The sequence below is a fragment of the Phodopus roborovskii genome, unplaced genomic scaffold, assembly GCF_943737965.1.
Source record: "Phodopus roborovskii unplaced genomic scaffold, PHOROB, whole genome shotgun sequence".
Taxonomy (NCBI): Eukaryota; Metazoa; Chordata; class Mammalia; order Rodentia; family Cricetidae; genus Phodopus; species Phodopus roborovskii.
This window is the reverse complement of record NW_026126541.1, coordinates 26092393-26110941: the sequence shown is the minus strand read 5'-3', so window position 1 is coordinate 26110941 and position 18549 is coordinate 26092393. Positions and strand designations below refer to the sequence as shown.

The 18549-nt window shown below is 42.0% G+C and overlaps 1 protein-coding gene across 3 annotated transcripts in view; it reads right to left on the bottom strand.

The window, feature by feature from the left end:
- Sgms1 (sphingomyelin synthase 1) overlaps positions 1 to 3539 on the bottom strand; it is a 116926-nt gene extending 113387 nt beyond the window's left edge. For 2 of the 3 annotated variants that reach the window (XM_051199974.1, XM_051199973.1), the window contains exon 1: positions 3491 to 3539. The gene's annotated coding sequence lies outside the window, so the exon portion shown is untranslated. The remainder of the gene's footprint in view (positions 1 to 3490) is intronic. The other variant, XM_051199975.1, reaches the window with a different exon arrangement.
- Positions 3540 to 18549: the final 15010 nt, after the last annotated feature.

Sequence of the window (18549 nt, the reverse complement as noted above, 5' to 3'; positions counted from 1 at the left end):
TCCTGGGAAGCCTAAGCTAGGATGACACGCACCTCACAAGCAGACACACCTTCCAAACCTAAACTGGAAATGCCCCTGCTATAAGGAAGCACCAGCCAGGTGCAGAAAGAAGCCTCCACTTCTCAAGAATGCTGTCACCACAGCATCAGAATGCCTTTGTGTGGTTGTGACATGCAAGAACATCCTCAGATGTGGCTGCCTCCCAAAAGTCACCGCAGTGTGTGAGGCAGAGCCAACCCGTCTGGGAAATCAAATGGCTCTAGGATCAAGTTTGGGCTCCTTCATCTTCTAACCACATAATCTCAGGCAGGTTCACCGCTTCACAAGCCTCAGGCTGGTCTCTTTCAGTGAGCAGGCACACCTATTTCTGGGATTTTAGGGAAATATTAAAATATTCATCAGTGGTAGGGTACTTGCCTGGCATGAACAGAGCTGCCTGGGTTCAATTCCCAGTACCAGGATGGGAAGGAAAAGCAAGGATTAAAATATTTATCAGGATGGATAGCTACTGCTAACTCATTAACATTCCTAAACCCTAGGTACATAGGCATTTAAAAATCATGTACCCCCTAATTTTAAACCAAACACAACAAAGAATGGATGCATGTTCCTAAGTTCCAAGTCTGAGTCCTCCAGGACAACCTCTTGAGAACCAACAGTCACAGAGCAGACACATGGTAGCTGGGTGGATGTCTTGCTTTTCACTTGGTTATATCTACAGTGCTGGAGTTTGAGCCCCAGACCTTGATAAACCTCAGTTCCAGGAGCCCTGTGCTGAAAAGGATCGAATCACTGAAATAAGTTTGTGAACTCCGTAAGATTTCTACACAGTTCTCTCATCATTTCTTCTCCAGTGTCAGCCTCACTAGGCTCACACTGAAAGGAATAGGATGACGGTAAATATGACACCAGACATCACAGCGGAGCAGGCATGAAAAATAGATATATTTTTAATAAGGTCTCACAACAGCCATCTCAGCAAAGGATGAAAACAGCAAAAGGTGAAAATCCCTCAAGAATTAAACATATATTCTTAAATTCAGCTTTAAAAGGAGGCGGTAGCTCATGGTGCCACTTCCAGATGATGGAGTACAGTCCACATCACAGACCCCAAGCCCAGACAGCCTCAGTGACGACCGGAGTCAGTTCAAAAGCCAGTAAAAGATTGTTTGGAGGGCACAGGCTTGCTGATACACAAACTGCTCTGTTCCCAGAAAAGACACCAATGTGGGGTCCAGCCAGAAATTCCTCTGGGACACCTGGCCACAGTCAAGCTCACTGGTTCCTTGTCATCCCACAGGCTGGGAAGGCGACAAAGGAGCTGAGGCAGAGCTAACAGTGACATTCAGATCCAACACAGTGGCACACACCTTCAATCCCAGCACTTTGGAGGAATGCGCAAGCAGATTCCTCTAAGTTTGAGGCCAGCCTGGTCTACATAACAAGCTCCAGGGCAGCAAAGTCAGTCTCTCTCTCTCTCTCTCTCTCTCTCTCTCTCTCTCTCTCTCCCTCTCCCCCTCTCCCTCTCCCTCCCACGCAAACACACAAAGAACCTACAATAACCTACACACAACCTGCAATAACCAAACACAGACAAAAAGGCAGCTGTCTTAGCTAACAGCATGAGACAAAAATTTTAAAGCCTAGTCCCCTCTTACCACTGTAAAAAAGTATTCAGGTAAAGCTTCACGGTGATTATTTATTATGTAAAGAAACCACCTGCTAATAAAAGCAGCACATAACCCAGAAGCCCAAAGCCAAAGCCCCATGGGTTTACCTCAATAAAAAGGGAATAATAAATTCAAACTTCCACTGAATAAAAAGAAAATAATTCAAAAGGGAAATAATAAATTCATATTGTTTCATATGATAAAAGTCTCAGTTTACCTTGATATTGAAATAATACTGTGGAATATTCCTTTACACTATGTGAATATATTTCAGTATGATTAGTTTAATAAAAAAGCTAAGTGGCCAGTATCTAGAGGCATAAAACACCCCCATGAAGCCAACTAGGAAGCAGAATGGCTGCTACATGCCAACATACATCACAATGCTCCACCAGAACAAAGTAATTACCACAACATAGCAAATAATACTATTTAAATGCAGTCTACAACAGGGATGCACTGAGACAAACTGAGATGTGGACATGGTGGTACACATCTAATAGCCCAGAGGCTGAGATAGGAGGATTCTTGGGTTTGAGGCCAGTGTAAGCTCACACTCCTTCCCTAATTCTGAGAAAAGGAGAGAAGGAGAAGCTGGGGGAAGAGGTAAAAGAGAAATGGCAGGCAGGAAAGGTAAGTGGGTCCTAAGAGTGGTGGGTCATCTTTAAATCTCCAACAGGAGATAGGGCAGATATCTTAACATTTTTGAAAAAAACACTCTTCTATATTTTGAAACAGAGAGATACATGATTACCAGAAAATATAACCACATTAGCTGAAAGGCCTATTTTTAATCAAAGAGAAGATGGGAAACTATTAACCAGTTGTGCTGGATAGTTTTATATCAAGTTGGCATATGCTAAAGTCATCTGAGAGGAGGGAACCTCAGTAAAGAAAATGCCTTCATAAGATCAGGTTGTAGGCAAGTGTGTAAGGTGTTTTTTTAATTAGTGGTTGATGGGGGAGGGCCCCACCCATTGTGGGTGTTGCCATCCCTGGGCAGGTGGTCCTGGGTTCTTTAAGGGAGCAGGCTGAACAAGCTATGGAGAGCAAATCAGAAAGCAGCACCCCTCCATGGCTTCTGCATCAGATCCTGCCTGCAGGTCCCTGTCCTGCTTGAATTCCTATCCTGACTTCCCTCAATGACAAACAGTGACATAGAATATAAGCTGAAATAACTCCTTGACTCCCCAAGCTGCTCTGGTCATGGTGTTTCATCATAGCAATAGTAACCCTAACTAAGACACCAATGTATATTCAATCATTTCAAAAATAAATAAAATGAACAAGGAGAACAAGAAACAAAAAAAAAAAAAAAAAAAAAAAAAAAAAAAAAAAAAAACCCAAGGGAGAAAAAAATCTTAAGTTCATAAAAGCAGTTACATAATGGAGGTCCTGGATGTTTACCAATCTGAAGAATGAAGCCAGAAACTGTCCTACATTACACAAATGGATACTTGCCGTTTGGACTCAAGATTCAGGTGCCAGCATCATACAAAGGGTCCAAAAAGTCTGGGTGGCAAACAGTGAACATGCTATACCATGCTCTGGGAAGCACAGCCAACACTCTGAAACACGACTCTTGGGTGAAAATCCTGATGCAATGTATGTAATTACATACTTGGAAGAAAAGTATAAATGTGTGCTTGTTCAATATACATATATATATCTAAATTAATTAAGTGGAATGTGTCTTTGACTGCTTCATCTGTAGTCCCCACAATCTTCATATATTCAAGTTGGTCATAATCATTTCCTTAGATTGTCTCATGAGACACAGAACAGACACAAGAACATAAAAGAATTAAGCATCCATTTACCTCAGTCATGCTGCTACGTTTCTTCATCAGTCTTCCATCCAGTCTAGGAGAAAACAAGTAAATTAAAGTATGTTCTTCATACAATGAGCTGCGAGGAAGGGAAAATGCAAGGTCATTACTACCCCTCCTTATCTGTCCACTGAGAGATGCATGTCCTTCCCTCCTTGCCAACCTCACGGCAGCTATCCTGGTAGAGAGACCAAGTTGTGACTGGGCAAACGAGCAGAGCCAGCCTGTGTCTGGTGCCAGGAAAACACTACACATCAGACCTGTCTAAGGGCATATCATCATATTTCCAGTCATGTACCTTACGAACTATCCCCTTTCCATTCAGATTAACTGCTAGCTTACTACAGAAACTGATACAGTGGGCAAGCATAATTTTCAAACCATACAGATTAGAACTCTGGCACCATTCCACTTGGCCTTCCAATTCCCAGAGCAAATGCAGAAGTTGGTTCCCTCCGGTCCACAGGAACCAAGAGCCTCCAAACAGTGTGACATTGCAGGTGAGGCATGTCACACACAGAGCATTGGTGCTATAAACAAAGGACGGTGTCCACAGCAGTAAACTCGTGTGGTTGGATATAGGATTTGTTGTGTAGTCCCTGCCCAGAGTCACTTAAATTAGAAGACTCAAAAAGTGTCATCCAGAATCCAGTCTTACAAATTGTCAACAAATCCAATGGCTGTCTCGTGAAACGGGCACACTTATCACTCTGTACCCCTGAGAAGAGCTTTCAAAAGAAACCTTTCCACATCCCAACTGCTAGTTCTGAAACCTGCTAAGTGGCCGTGTTATTCTACATTTTGCTCTGTAACAAGAGACACCAGAAGAACACAGTGTTCTTCATGGGCAGCTGCTCATGAATGCAGGTACCACCAGTTACTGAGAAACCCCGAGAACACCATCTTCCAACAACATGCCAAGCCTCTGTGAATGTTTCATTTTTATAATAAGTAATTTCAAAAAGCAAGGTCAAAACAGGAACATAGTTCAAAAAGGGAAGTTTCTGTTATGCCACTTGGGAAAAAATAGTAAATATTTTTTAAACACTGTGTGTGGTAACCCAGATGTGTTTTAAAAGACCCTCCTGCATCCTTAATGATAAATATGAAATTATACCTCAACTACAATCACAGACTTTCATATACAACATGCCCTTACATTCATTCCCTGAGAGAATGGGGTGCGGTGCTGAAGGGAGCCTTGAAACCACCACCTAATCAGATGTAGACAACTCAGAGACTACATAACTTCTCTAACTTCTCGGGTGTTACACCAGGAAAGAGGGGAAAAGGTCCCAAATCAAGCTTGCAGAACTGCTTAGGCTACAGCATCGACCATGACAGCTCTAGCTTCATGATGAAAGTTCCCAAGTCTGTCTCAAACCAGTCAGTTAACACTTTCACCTTATAGTTTCAAGTTCTTTGGACTCTGACACGTCTCTCTGTGTAATGGAAAAAAGTGTTTTGTTAGCAAGGAGCTTGAGGACAGGAAGCAAAAGGAGGCCCAGACGTACTCATTATAAATGAGCTGACCCGTGAGGGCAGCAGGTGCACCCTGGGAAGCTCCACTGTGTGAGACTCAGCACAGGGCAAGCACAGTCAAGGGGGAGGCTTGCTTTTGCAATTGGAGGTATTTTTGTGAAGATGAAAATTCTTTCTGGGACCAAACAAGCAAGATAACAACATAGACACGAACCAATAAATGTCTCCACAGTGGAAGTCCCCAATTATCCTTGAAGCTATGACTTTAAACATTCATTTAGCATCTAGTTGAAAAGGGAAACTAAACAAGACCTGAACCAATGGACAAACTAGCATGGAAGGGAGAAAGCTCAAGAAAGTTCAACACTAGAAAAGAATTTCAGACAACTGGGGACTGCTGAGGAGAGTAGGAGAAATGGTCTTCCCAACAGCAAGTGCCCAACCCTGACAGCACATACATACACAAAATGAACAGGTGATGTGTGTGTGTGTGTGAGAGAGAGAGACAGAGAGAGAGAGACAGAGAGAGACACACCCACAGAGAGAGAATTAAAGCAAAAGAGACCATGAATTTGAGAGAGAGTATAGATGAAGAATGAATGGAAAGGGTTGGAAGGAAGAAAGGAAAGGGAAAAATGTAATCATAATTAAAAAAAATAATTTCTTAAGGTAAGGCAGAAATGAACCCAGTGACACGCAAAAGACTGCAGGTGGGGTTCTCCTACGCCTCAGAACCCCGGTATGGCAATACTTAAATGCCTCTGGGCTTACTGCTGGTGATTTGCTCCCAAGAAACACACACTGGGACAGGAAAAGGTCCCAGAGCAGAAAGGAGTGGACATAAGAGCCACAGTTGAGGACAGGACTTCATAAGACACCAGCAAGCTCCGGTTTTACATGCAGCCCTTGGGGCTCCTCTTTCATCAGGGAGTGCCAAGGTTTCCTTACAGGGTAGCAACCTGATTGGCTGGAGGGTTGGTCAGTTGGTTGGCTAACAGGCAGTGGCTGCTGGAAAGCACCACTGAAAGGCAGTGCCATTGTGTCACGATTATGTGCCGCACACAGACGCTGTGGACACTGCACCCAGCATGCTTCCTTTTTGAAGCCTGATGCAAGCCAAGTATAGTTCAGTTATTCGCTCTTGGAGGGAGACGATGTGTAATTAGACATGAATAATATAGAGGCCAGTAATAGCACAAGAGCAATTTAAATACCTTCCCACTAAGACTGCACTTTATTAGAACAATCTTTTAAAAGCTGAAAAAGCTTTCTTACAAGCAATACATTGTGCAAATTAAGAGTCTGACTTTAAAGAGCATAAAAGACAAAATAAGAAATTATTGTTTTCTTCCTTTAATGCGTAACACCCCAGGGAAGACAGCTGAACCCTGCCACTAGCACCACAGTGAAGACAGCTGAACCAGGCCATCCCTTCTCTCTCTCTCTCATAGGTGAAGAACAGCTTTTACAACCCCTGCCATCTCTCCTATGGTGTCCAAAGGCCCCAGGCACTCTCTGGCTCTCAGGGCTGAAAGGTCCTTCTCATCCTTCCTAAGGCTGTGACCCTTTAATGCAATGCCTCATGTTGTGGTGACCCCCAACCATAAAATTATTTTCATTGCTACTTCATAACTGTAATTTTGCTACTCTTGTGAATTGTAATGTAAACCTCTGATATGCAGAATATCTGACATGTGACCCCAAAGAGGTCACCACCCACAGGTTGGGAACTGCTACTCTAGAATCCCCCAAGGCTTCCTGCTGCCAGCTCCTGTACCTGGTGCGGGCCCCTTCACAGGGGTGCCTTCACCTCCCCTTCAGTGCATGGTCTTAGCTGTTGGAGATTAAACAAGAGAATGTGCAAGTGGTGAACTGGGTGTCTTCTCCCAAGCTTTCCTGAATTCCCAGAATGCCGGGCTTCTGCTGGGGAACAGAGCGAGCCAGTGCTCTCTTCTCTAAGGGGCTGGGCTGGGTTGTAAAAGAAAAACCAACTTTCTCAACTACCCATGGTTTAGCCCTTCTCAACTTGCTTCTGAAGCTGGCTTTCCTTCCCTCTTTCCTCAGGAAAGAACAGCTGACTAGAGGGGTTTCTGAGCAGAGGTGCCCCAAAAAAAGGAAGACAGCGCTATCAATTGTAGTCTGCTAAAAAGAGGGAGTTTAAGGAGAATATTTGGAGCAAGGGGATTCCAGAGAGATAGGATGCACACTTTAGGGAAGAGTAAAAACAACTCCGGGAAATGTTCCTGAATGACAGAAAACTGACAAAAGCCTGGAAACAATGCCATTTGGCTTGTGACCTTGGAGCACTCCTTCTCAAGAGTGATCAAGTTCCCAGGGAAGAAAAGGAACTCCATCATTGCTCTGGGCAAACAAACGGTAGTGTGACACAGAGATTTCAAACTGACAACATAAGTAAACAGCATCAGCAAACACAACTGCCTGTTAAGGGGCCTCATCCAGACCCTCGAGCCAAGCCTAATAAGCCAAGCAACACTCTTCAGTGGTTCACCGATGGGAACAGCGATATATGTGGCAGAGAACAGGGTCTTCTGGACCCAAGAAGACACAGTTCTCACGTTCTAGAGTGAATCAAGTATGTACAACCATGGCTCAGGAAGATGAAATCAGGCAGCCCTAAGTGCCATGTTCTAACGTAGTAACAGAAAGGAAGCTACTAATGAAGCTAGTGATCTGTTAGCATATTCCAAAGTTGATTTGCCTACTAGTCACAAGGATGTATGGTCAAACATGCAAGTGGGCAATGACGAGCTAGCTATGAAGGAGGCTACCAAGAGTGCAAGATAATTTGACTCCAGAACTACAAAATGTAATCAGCCAATTGGCCTCATAAGCTTTTTAACCTGTATTTATTTGGCTTTTTACTTGGAGCTTCTGTCCACAACCTCATAGGTGTTGTTGTTGTTGTTTTGTTTTATCAACACTGGCCTTTCCAGAAAGTAAAACCTCAATCCCTCCCTATGTTACCTTTTGAAGGCCCACATATGCCTTTGGTTCCTGAAGTTTTCACAGAGGAATTTACAAACCAAAATGATTTTCAGCCCATGCCTTGCTAGAGTGACCTCAGCAACATGCCAGGTCTGCAATTGGATGAGAACAGTTCGAGTTGTTTGAAATCCCTACCTATAAGACTACCAAATATAACCTTCCTGGTGTCACTGAAACCGAGTTGCTGGAGGACAAGAGTCACTGCCTTTGTATTTAAAATGCAACAGACTCTGGTCAGCACCTGAAATTAGTTATACTGCCTCCCTCACCAAAGAGTCCCCAGAACACAAGTTATATCATACCCTGCAGCCCATAACCCAGACACAGTCCAATGACTTAATAACTGTCTTAGAAACAAATCTGAGGGTCTTGCTTTTGAAGCCAAGTTCTTTTAGGACATGGAGAAGAATGGGTATTTACCAGAAATTAAAAGAACAATGAGAACCTGGTCATTTAAAGTACTTTTCAAATCCTTTGAAGTAATATCTTCAAAAGAAAATTCCACATGAATTAGCAAACCAAGCTACCATAACAAAGTGTGCAATGACACGCACAAAAAACGTTTGTATTCCTCAAAGAGGCAAAGATAGCAAACAAGTTAAGAACGTAAGATGAACTAACAATTCCTGTTTTCCCCAGACAAGATGAAAATGAAATGGCTGAGCAGATTATCTCACAGCCGGAACACATGTTCACAGGGTCAGTCCTGGGTACTGCCCTCTCCCCAAATTCCACACATAAAAGTGTGTGTGCACAAGTAAAATTCATTGCCAAGACACATTAAGGAGAATGCTTTAAACCAGAAATGGATGCATTTTCTCAAGTAGCATGCAGGGTATCGCTCACCTACTCTTCCTGGGGAATTCTACTATACCCTCAGATCCAGAAGTCTTGCAACTGCCATTTCTACACTGACTGATACAACACCATGCACAGACATAGCTGACTAAACCTGAAAAAACTGTTGACTCAAAAAAGAGTCATGTATGAAATGGCTAAGAGCCATAGTTTCTTGTTACTACCTAAAATGATGAGCTCCACCAATGAGGCTCTCTACTTCAAGAGCCAAATATAAGTAAGTCTACAATAGCCTACATGATGGTAGATGTTGGGACACAGAGAAAAATGACTAACAAACTGCCAATACAGGTGATCAGTTTAAAGTTTTCTGCTTTGCTGAGGAGTCTGCCAGACACACTACAGCCTATAGGCTGAAGATGGAACATTACAGAAGATTTTTGGGTGTCTGACCAGGCAAGCTGTCTCTGTCATTTCTAGAGTTTATATATTATCCTTCTATGGTTTTAATGAAGTTGAACACAGATACTTATGGTTATAGTTCTCCTTAGTTAGGATTATAGATAAGTTACATATAAGACTTTAGACTCACTAAGATAGGATAGATGATAAAACATTTTCTTTAAATCTTGCTAAATGTTAATGGACTAAATATTGTTAATAATAGTTCTTATTTGATAACTGTTTCGTTATATGTAATTTTACTATGTTAAAGTTAAAACTTTTTATTTAGACAGAAAAGAGGAGATGGTGGGAGATGTCATTCTGTAAATATGTTTCTCTTATTGGTTAGTGAATAAAGGCAAATAGGAAGGCAATATAGGCGGGACTAGGAGACAAGGAGGATTCTGGGAGATGTAGTAGAGGGTCAAGATGTAGGGGACTGGAGAGAAGTTTGGGACCATCTCTCCGGTAAGATAAGACCATGTGGAAACACTTAGATTAATAGAAATGGGTTAATATTTAAGACAGAACTAGCCAATAAGAATGCTAATAACAGGCCAACAGCTTTATATATAATACAGTGTCTCTGTGTGTTATTTATAGCTGACGAGGCTGTGGAACCAGGCTGGCAGGAAAAACTGCTTGTAACACCTAGATGCATGGTAAAAGCTCAAGAGGGACACTTAATGTCATAGGCTAAGTGTGCACAGAATTCAACTGGCCCCCAGTCTGTTCTTGGTCTTGGATCCTCAGATACACACCCTTATATCCTAATCTTTTCATGAGGTAAAATGCAGCATGGCTTTTGCAACCAAGAAAATATACCCAAAATAGACTGCTAATGATAAAAAAAAAACAAACAAACAAACAAAAAAAAACAAGTTAAATTTTTAAATTTTTTTTTTAATTTTTTTTTTTTTTTTTTGGAAAGACTTACTATTGTCACATTAGTTAAGCTATTGTCTTTTGACAAATTGGAAGAAACACCTTACATCATTAGGGCAATTTTTAAAGCAATGCAGCTTTATTATTTTTAATGTCTCTCCTTTGTGCTTCAGGGTATTACTCACCTATAAAATGAATCAATGTCTATGAAAGACTCAGAATTCTGCTGATGGCTCTGATACATGAATCCTCTTGCCAAACAAAGGGACACACACAGCTTTCGTACAACTGGAAAGCACTCTCCTTTGTGTGGCTGCCACACGGTAAGATTCTCATCCTACTGACTTCATAGTTACAACTAAAAGATTTGCCTATACAAATTCTTAAAACGACTCAGTTCAGACAGAGTGTCATTTTAGTTATTTCTAGATAAATTAGAGGTTTTCATAGTATATGATTTTTCTCACTAAAAATAGTTATACTCAGTGCCCTGCTTCTCTCTCTTAAAGAAACTAGTAAGTCCACAGAATCATATTTGATTATTAGCAGAAATACCTAAGTCAGAATGGTGTTATAGCTTTTGCTCTAGTAGCTTCAACAATGTTTTGTGGGGTGAATGGCGTGGTCACAATACAAGAAAACGGAATTCTACATATCTCTCCTGTGATGGGGGATGTCCTTCTGTGTGCTGTGAATATATGTTTCTCTTACTGGTTGATGAATAAATACTGATTGGCCAGTAGCCAGGCAGGAAATATAGGCAGGGCTACCAGAGAAGGAGAAGGGAAGGACATCCCCATTACTCCTGGACACTCTTCTTGTTCAGGCTTCAGTGCAAAAGAAAAGAGCAGTTAGCTAGCACAGACCCAACGTCTGTAATTATTCAATGAATGAAACTGCTCAAAGATATTTTTAAATTATGTCACAAAATAGAACTGTCTAAGACTTGAAAATGGATAAGAGAGACTTAAGCATCCTTTGATTGCTGTACTAGACACTAACTAGGAATCAGTAAGACCATGTACTAGTTCACTGACAGTAATTCTAAGAGATTCTTTCCCATACACTGTAAATAAATTGTGTCTGCTAGAGATGCCTCGAAGACAAATAACCCCAAACATTACAGGGTGTTTTGTTCTCTAGTTCCTCAAATTCTCCTGTAATTCCCACATTACCTAAACTGAATAGAACTGGAACACACTTTCTCCGAAGCAGCTTTTGTTGAAAGAAAGAAATGACTCCTCACTCGAGTCTACAAGTAACCAGACAGAGGATGGAAGCTTGACTTCTGACCTCTATTTTATATCTGCTGTTTCCTTTACTTTGGCTGGAAAACCAGAGACAGACCACTGTCTTTTACTTTCCTCTTGAGTCTTCTGTGAGGCAGAATGGCAGAACCTTGAATCACAGACACCTTCCTACCCCAGAGGAGAGCAATTATCCCTGCCTTAGGAGAGGCCTGCCCTGGAGCAGGACCCTGTAGGAAACAGACCAGTTCCTTCATACAAAGTCTGCAATAAGACCACCTTGCAGAAACAGAACTCAGACAATTACCACACCCTGACCAGAACTGTTTGTTTATGCATACCTCTTGGCCCTGGCTCAAATTCTTCTCCCAGTGAAACCTAAAGCTCATATCAGTACTCTTAAGATCAGACTCAGAGTTATGGGGCCCCTTTATTTGTTCCTGTTCCCAGTGTGGCCACACTGATGAATCCTCCTCTGCTTCTCACAATCACACATGTCTTTAACTGTCACACCGGGAAAGGTGTCCCAGGCCAGCTTGTTCAGGCTGCCATAGCCCCAACTTTCACCCTGACAGTCCCAGGTACAAAATCTTGGGCACACGTTTCATTCTATTGTGACATGCGGCATGCTTTTGAAAATGTTTCTTTAGCACTGATAGTCTGTCTCAGTCACTGTTCTATTGCTGTGAAGAGACACCACAAGGTAGTTCATAAAAAAGAAAAGAATTTAAGTGGAGGCGCAGTGCCAGAGGCTTCTTATTCTGATCATGGCAGAGAACAGCAGCAGGCAAGTGGTGCTCAAAAGGAGCTGAGAGCTTCATCCTGAGAGACAAACCCTGGGCCTGGTGTGGGCTTTTGACATCTCAAAGTCTACACCCAGTGACACACCCCCTCCAACAGGGCCACACCTTCTAATCTTTGTAATCCTTTCAAATAGTTTCCTCCCTGGTGAGCAAGCATTCAAATACATGAGCCTATGGGGATCATTTTTATAAAAATCACCTCATGGTCTGATTTAATATTTACTTCGTTGTAGTATCTAGAAAAGTATTTACTATAGTTCCCAGCAAGTGATCAACTACAACCCACCAGACTATGAATAATCGGCCTGTGCTATTTGGAAGCCAGATCCATTCAGAGAAAATGAGCTGGCAACCAGCAAATGGCATTGACATAAACAGCTAAGCCAGTTACATTTTTAGTCTCTTACATACACGCATGGACATCACTGAGGTCCAGCCTGGAGCGCCAACTGCTGAGGTATGTTTGAGTGCATGTACAGCTGATGTAGATTTGTTAAAAAAAAAAAAAAAAAAAAAAAAAAAAAGCAATAACAATCATTACATTAGTTTCTGGAGATACAGGTGTGTGTGTGTGTGTGTGTGTGTGTGTGTGTGTGTGTGTGTACATTCTCACATGCACATGTGAAAGGAAGCCAGAGGTTTATGTCTGGCTACTCTGCTACTCTCTACCCTCCTTTTGGAGATGAAACACTCACTAGATGCTCCAGGGATGCACCTGTCTTCCCAGCCCCCAGCACTAGGGTTCCTGATGTGGGTGCTGCGAATCCAAATTCAGGTCCTCATGCTTGAACAGCATAGCTACTTGGAAATGCCCTAGCAAAGTAGCAGAGCACCTGTGACCTTTGCAAAAAGAGTAAGTTCTACTGGCTGACAAATGGAGCTCAGGGCTAGGCCCTAGAGGAAGGATCTGTGATGAGCACTAGGATAAATTTTATTGGTGGATGATGTAAAGTGCATGAGGCCAGTTTCATAGGGATGAGTTCCATCCACTGAGAGACAAAGCCTGGCATTAGCTAAACAATTCTCAGGATACTGGGGGAATTCAGGTGGAGGCTGGCTCCTAAAGACCAGCTAAGGATCACAAGGTTGTGAGAAAACAGTCAGGCAAGCCTTCCAGGTAAAAAGGCTTCATTGATTTCCTTCCCTTGAAGAAGGCTCACATGACAATCCTGGTTTCTCCAATGCTTATTCTAATCTGTACTTCAACAAACACTTTCAAATCCCCAAAACGTTAAGCTTCTCAAAATATGGATTTGTGACTCCCTGTCTAGACCTTGGTAAATCTTGTAAAGGAACTATTACAGGCATGGAAAGAGAAATAGGGCTAAATAATTCTTTACACAAACTGGAGTAGGAGGTAGCAGTATTATTCATTTTCTAAGTCAGAAGGTGCATCAACTAAAATACCCAATCCAGGAATTTGATGTAAGTCAGTGTGATTCATAAAAATATATTTACGTACAGGACAGGATTTACATAGCAAGATCAAAGATTTCTGCAAGTAGCGAGTATCCTACTAAGATTTAAAAATAGGAATTGGTGTGATTTATAAAATAATTCAATTTAAATGTAGCTTTTCAAGGAACAACCTCTCTAATCAAACAATTTCAAGCTTTCATGCATAGGTAAACTGCCCCTGGTTACTCTTGGGTTTGGGGAACTAAGGGTTTCATGTTCCTCCTAAATATTTACAGGAACTACTTCATCACCGAGGTTCCCTCCTCTTCCGCATCTCTGGTCTCTAAATGTCAATCATACGCCACTGAAATCCATTTGTCGGCTGTAGTTACCCTTGTGTCTTTACTTCGAAGTGTCTAAGAGCCATGGCTAATGGACACTGAATTTCCATTGCTCAGAACTACCATGCAATTAATGTCCTAGAGAAAATGATGCACTTAGCCAGGCTCCTGGTTCCTTCCACTGAGCACTCTCTTCAGTCTGTAAGAGTCAGACCAGGAGGTCAGATGGTGAGCAGAGAGGCCCTCACTAACAAGCAGACCCTGAAGGCACCACCCCAGAGGGGCTAAGGATTGAGCCCAAAGCCTGGTGCAAGCCAGGGAAGTGTTCTGTGGCTCACTCACCACCTCAATACATTTGCATGACAAAAACAGTATTAACCTTGGTCCCTTGGGAGACTCAGGTTTAAGCAAAACTCCAAACAGGCTTGTTCCTATAAGAATACAAATTATCTGAGCTGGATTTCTCTTTCAATAAATGCAAGTTCTTCAGAAATGTATTATATTTGTGGACACTGTTAGGCAGGGAGAGGGCTGTTTATCAGAAGCAACTCCTAACCATGCTCCTGTAAAGTCTTCAGGACAGTTGTCCAGTATCGTAGCTAGGGCTTTATTGCTATGAAGAGACACCATGACCACACCAACCCTTTTAAGAGAAGCATTTCATTGATGCTGGCTTACAGGTTGAGGAAGCATGGTGGTACAAAGGCTGCCATGGTGCTAGAGAGGTGGCTGACAGTGGTACATCCCCATCCCAACTGTCAGGCAGCAGGAAGAGAGAGTCAAAGTCCACAACCAGGGACACCCTTCCTCCAACAAGGCCTCACCTCCTAATTGTACCACTCCCTAGGAAACTATGAGGGCCACTTTCTTTCAAACCACTAGATCCAGATACCCACGTGAATCTGACACAAGTAATCTTTTAAACTCACCCTCCCCTGGAGAAAGGGTACTAAGACTAAATAACAGGCAAAGCCTATACCAAGTCTTCTACCCAACCCATTACTGTGCCTGCACAGGAGGCATTTGACTAACTCTGCAGCTACTGGACATCAAAGGGATGTCCTGTTATGCACAAACAATTCTAGGAACTTTGGGATTAGTTACATAAGATAATTCAATTTGCCTTTTAATCCACCTAAATCCTGAGGAAGCCTAATTCTTAAACAACCATTTGGGGTGGGGGTGGGAGGGGGCAAAAACAAAATAAAACAAAAGACACAGTAGATAACCAGTTTGGACACTGATTAACATTTTCTAAATCAGCACAGACTTACTCTTCAGTTCAGGTAACTGTCCTGGCAGGAACAAGAGAGACCTGTGCCTGCCTTTAGCTATCCAACTACTGAACCAATGGACCCCCAAGAAACTGAAGTTCCTCCAGGAATCCTTCCTAAAGAGAAGGAGGAAATCTTATGCCCTGGTGTTAAGCAGGTCAGGGAGCTTATTCTCTGGAGAGACTTCCCACAGTCCTGACAACACAGCAGACCTCCTTTGTAGGGGGCACTGGTGTTCATACAAAGATGATGGGCCAAAGCACACCTTGACCAGGACTAGACCTGGACCTGGACTACTTAACTATGTATACCTCTTGTCCCTATTTAAACCTAAGCCTCGAGTTAGGACCCTAAAGATGGACTTGGGGATGGGGCAGGGAACCATTTTATTCCTCTTGCCAGTGTGGCCATTTTCGATCAATATCCTTTTCTGCTTCCCACTACTGTGTCTTTGGCTGGACTACTGAGGACTGGTGGCAAACGTGACTATCAAGGAGGCTGTCAGGGACTAGGCTCCCCTTAACCATCTTGGACGTTAAGTATGCGGTCTATGCATTAAGAACATCCACATTGTAGCTGAGCTTGATGGCTTTAATCCCAGCACTACAGAGGCAGAAGGCAGGTGGATCTCTGAGTTTAAGCTAGCCTAGTCTATATACAGTTCCAGGACAGCCAGGGCTATATAGAGAACAACCTGTCTTTTTCTTTTAAAGAAAGAAAAATTCACGTTGTGTACAACACTATTATCACATCACCAAAATCTCTGCATCGCCCCAATCAGAAATTCTATTGCACAATAGCTACCCACTCCCACTACCTCCAGTGCCAGGAAACCACCATTCTCCAGGCAGTTCCTAGGGGGCTTTACTAAATGGACAATGACTTTATTCGTTCCTGTGTGATGGGATGGGTAAATTTGTTTTACTTAGCAAAATGACTTCAAGGTCACATACATTATACCATGTGTTGAAATTTCTTTCCTCTTTATGTGCTTATGCATGTGTGTTACATATGTATACATACACTACACTTGACTGTGCATATATACATGTTTGGGGGGAGGAACTAGTGGTCAACACCACTGTCTTCCTCTATCATTTTCAACCAACTTATTCTTTGAGACAAGGTCTACCAATGAATCTAGAACTCACTGATTAGGCAAGTATACCTAGTCTGCAACCAGGGGTCCTCCAAACTCTGCCATCCCAGTGCTGAGTATAGGCAGACTTTTCTGTCCTGCCAGCCTGCTCCCAAATAACCACACAGAGACTTATTATTAATTATATATGTTTAGCTGATAGCTCAAGCTTGCTACTAACGAGTTCTTACAACTTAAATTAATCCCTGTTTCTTATCTACGCTCTACCACGTGGTGGTACTTTTTTTTTTTTTCAGCCTGGCATGTTCATCTGCTGCTTCATCTGAGTCTGGCTGGCAACTCTGCCCTCCTTCTTCCCAGCATTCTCTCAGTCTGGCTCTCCCGCCTAACCTCTCTCTGCCTAGCTATTGGTCAGATGGCTCTTTACTAAATCAATGAGAGCAAAACATCTTCACAGTGTACAAAAGGATTATTCCACAGCAGCTAAGACTACGGGTAGATACAACACCCAGCTTTTTTAATGTGGGTGCTGGGGATCTAAATTAAGTCAGGTCCCATGCATGCATGCATGAGAAGCACTTTACTGACTGGGGCAACTCGCCAACCCCAATTTCCTTCTTTTAAAAGCAAAATAACCTCATTCTACTTTGTATGTGGAGCATATTCTGTTTCTCCACTCATATCTCATGAATATTTAGGTTGTTTCCAACTTTTAGCTGCCATAAATAGTGTTGCTATGAACATGGGTGGGTCTTTAAAATTCCATGTGCCCTTATTCTGTATATCTAAGCAGAGATGGCATGGCTGGGTCACATAAAGTCCTACTTTTCATGTCTTGAGGAACTACCACACTGTTTTCCATGATAGTAGGGCCATTTTAAATCACCATCAAAAACACAGCAGGACTCCAATCTTCCAACATCCTCATCAACACACTTGTTATTTTCTGTTTTTTTTTTTTTTAAGCAGCATCTTTAAACCAATTAATTGAACTCATTTTTTTTTTTTTTTTATTTCATCTATGCAGTTGGTTAAGAATGTCAGAAAACCTGATTTACATCAACCCTCTAAATACTTACCTCTTGGGAGGCAATTTTAATAAAATAGCTGAAAAGAAAAAGAAGGAGAAAAGGACAGGAAGAGAAAGAAAGGAAAGAGAGTGAGCTGTAAAAACAAACAGCCACTTCTAAGGGTAAGCATTTCTGTAACCTTCAATCCCTTTCCCTGTGAAATGCCCCAAATACCTTGTCTTCAAAGCTCTTGGGAGAAGTTACAGAATTACCCACAACACTTCACATCGATGCCCAATGAGCTCTAAGATAAGGAGAGATGGAATGGTAAGGAAGACAACGTTTTGTTATTTCTGGAAAACCAGCACAACTTACAGAAAAGGTCTCCTATTAGCATTTCAATATAGATTTATCATCCATCCAGATGACATTGTCTTAGTATAACTGGACATATGCTTACTAGGCCCCAAGGATGTCACCGGGGTTAATATTAATAGCACTTTCTCATCTACACTTGTTAAAAGGTAAGAATGCAAACCTGTTCTTCCACAGAGTAGACAGCACATGAGAAAAGAAGCAGTGGCAACTGCACTAAATCCCACCTCCCTCCCCACGGTTTGAAAGAAGTAGCAAGGACCCACCAGGTACCCGAAATTGTAACTAACCTAGTTATGCAGCAAGAGGAGAGGCCATTGTGAGGCAGCTCTTCACCTTCTTTTGTCGGTTCGCCAATTAAAATGGCTCATTTTTAAACCTTTGCTTTAGGCTAAATTCATATGGTGCATTGAAAAATAAAGGCACCAGCAGTTGAAGACTGTAGGTATCTTTTTCTTGGAAACGTATCTGGCTTTTCAGTGATATTCACAGAATCGAGGCTATGTATTCAAAATCACACAACCCAAACTCCCATCAAATAGCTGCCATTAGCCTCTTCCTAAAAAATGTACTAATAAATCGTAGCAAAATACAGAATACTTTGGAAGGTTATAAATACTGGGTGAAGTGTTATAAAAGATGGACACATTTAAACAAGTCAATTACATGCATTTTCAAATAAAAGCTAAGAGCAAAGGATGCAAATCAAACTTCTTTCTGCAAGACCCTTGTCATAGTCTAAGTACTTAAGCTTCCAATCCGTATCAGCCTCGTCAGTTGAGACCCATCAATATTACAGTGTATTCTGAATGGCTCCTTATTATTTTGACACATTATTCACATAGTCTGCTGAGAAATATTCACATCAAATAATACTCTAAAAAAACT